The sequence below is a fragment of the Neodiprion lecontei genome, unplaced genomic scaffold (genome assembly GCF_021901455.1).
Source record: "Neodiprion lecontei isolate iyNeoLeco1 unplaced genomic scaffold, iyNeoLeco1.1 ptg000086l, whole genome shotgun sequence".
Classification (NCBI taxonomy): domain Eukaryota; kingdom Metazoa; phylum Arthropoda; class Insecta; order Hymenoptera; family Diprionidae; genus Neodiprion; species Neodiprion lecontei.
This window is the reverse complement of record NW_025791848.1, coordinates 15001-17500: the sequence shown is the minus strand read 5'-3', so window position 1 is coordinate 17500 and position 2500 is coordinate 15001. Positions and strand designations below refer to the sequence as shown.

At 55.5% G+C, this 2500-nt stretch overlaps 1 non-coding gene across 1 annotated transcript in view; it reads right to left on the bottom strand.

The window, feature by feature from the left end:
• LOC124295784 overlaps positions 1-1341 on the bottom strand; it is a 1907-nt gene extending 566 nt beyond the window's left edge. Inside the window, exon 1 of the ribosomal RNA XR_006905636.1 lies at positions 1-1341. This exon is cut by the window's left edge and continues 566 nt beyond it. This is a non-coding gene — a ribosomal RNA (small subunit ribosomal RNA).
• Positions 1342-2500: the final 1159 nt, after the last annotated feature.

The following is a 2500-nucleotide window of genomic DNA, read 5'->3' as shown; positions in this document are numbered from 1 at the left end:
TGCACCACCACCCACCGAATCAAGAAAGAGCTCTCAATCTGTCAATCCTTCCGGTGTCCGGGCCTGGTGAGGTTTCCCGTGTTGAGTCAAATTAAGCCGCAGCTCCACTCCTGGTGGTGCCCTTCCGTCAATTCCTTTAAGTTTCAGCTTTGCAACCATACTTCCCCCGGAACCCAAAAGCTTTGGTTTCCCGGAAGCTGCCCGCCGAGTCATCGGAGGAACTTCGGCGGATCGCTAGCTGGCATCGTTTATGGTTAGAACTAGGGCGGTATCTGATCGCCTTCGAACCTCTAACTTTCGTTCTTGATTAAAGAAAACATTTTTGGCAAATGCTTTCGCTTCTGTCCGTCTTGCGACGATCCAAGAATTTCACCTCTAACGTCGCAATACGAATGCCCCCATCTGTCCCTATTAATCATTACCTCGGGGTTCCGAAAACCAACAAAATAGAACCGAGGTCCTATTCCATTATTCCATGCACACAGTATTCAGGCGAAAATAGCCTGCTTTAAGCACTCTAATTTGTTCAAAGTAAACGTACCGGCCCACCTCGACACTCAGTGAAGAGCACCGCGATGGGATATTAGTTGGGCCGCCCCGGAGGGCTAAGCCCACCGGTAGGACGTCCCACAATCATGCCAGTTAGACACCGCGAGCGGTGAACCGACAGCGTGGGACACAGATTCAACTACGAGCTTTTTAACCGCAACAACTTAATATACGCTATTGGAGCTGGAATTACCGCGGCTGCTGGCACCAGACTTGCCTCCAATGGATCCTCGTTAAAGGATTTAAAGTGTACTCATTCCGATTACGGGGCCTCGGATGAGTCCCGTATCGTTATTTTTCGTCACTACCTCCCCGTGCCGGGAGTGGGTAATTTGCGCGCCTGCTGCCTTCCTTGGATGTGGTAGCCGTTTCTCAGGCTCCCTCTCCGGAATCGAACCCTGATTCCCCGTTACCCGTTACAACCATGGTAGGCGCAGAGCCTACCATCGACAGTTGATAAGGCAGACATTTGAAAGAAGCGTCGCCGGTACGAGACCGTGCGATCAGCCCAAAGTTATTCAGAGTCACCAAGGTAAACGGCGGACGGGACGTACCCGCCGCCGATTGGTTTTGATCTAATAAAAGCATTCCTTCCATCTCTGGTCGGAACTCTGTTTGCATGTATTAGCTCTAGAATTACCACAGTTATCCAAGTAAATGTGTGTACGATCTAAGAAACCATAACTGATTTAATGAGCCATTCGCGGTTTCACCTTAATTTGGCTTGCACTGAGACATGCATGGCTTAATCTTTGAGACAAGCATATGACTACTGGCAGGATCAACCAGGGAGCTTCGATACAAAATCTCGGCTCGGACGTGCGCCACCCATCGCCGACCGGGTCTCGTAGCCCGGTCGGCCGCGCGTCTACTGTGTGTTTCGGGACTGCGCGCAGGCAGCCCCGGTTCCGTGTGCCGCCACCTTCGACACTCGGCTTATAAGCGTTCGAACGATCTCCCGTACCCGTCGGCTAGATTGAAAGCGTCTGGGATACGTTGTTATAACATCTCTGGTCTTTGAGTGTACGCTCGGAAAGAAGCGAGTTGACGCGTGCGTTGGAGCGTTCGGCCTTCCGTGTTTCACGGAGAGCCGAACTTCTTGGTACCGCGTCAAGGGCCATTCGGTCTGAGACACCGACCCGCGGTAATGCAGTGACGATAGATGAAACAACGCGAGTCGCGTAGTTTCTTTGGTACGAGGCACGGAACGGTCCGCGAACGCCCGCTCCTGGTCTACGCCGAAGTACGTATCGTGCTCGAGCACGTACCGGTACGGCGTAGCAGGCGGACGACGGGAGACCGGCCCGACCGACTCGCTCCTCTTACTAGTAGGAGCCTGGCCGCTAGGACGTCGGCGCCGGCACGGTGGTAGCACGGTCGGCTTACGGGGCGAAACCTCCGCGGGCTATCGAAAAAATTTTGAACTCCGGGAACTTTGTCGAAATTGAACGAGGCTCATATGACGATGTTCCGACAGGCTCCCGGCCCGGATCGACTCCGGGACGCCGCGCATCGCCTTTCGGTCGACTCGGACCGAAATTTTTACAAGTCCCGTCTGTCCGGATCGACCTCCGGGACGCCGCGCGTCGCCTTTCGCTCGACTCGTACCGCAGCTTCAACGAGTCCCGTCGGCCCGGATCGACTCCGGGACGCCGCGCATCGCCTTTCGCTCGTCTCGGACCGAAATTTTTACAAGTCCCGTCGGCCCGGGACGCCGCGCATCGCCTTTCTGTCGACTCGGACCGAAACTTCATCGAGTCCCGTCGGCCCGTATCGACTCCGGCACGCCGCGCATCGCCTTTCTGTCGACTCGGACCGTAATTTTTGCAAGTCCCGTCGGCCCGGATCGGCTCCGGGACGCCGCGCATCGCCTTTCGGTCGACTCGGACCGAAATTTTTACAAGTCCCGTCTGTCCGGATCGACTCCGGGACGCCGCGCGTCGCCTTTCGC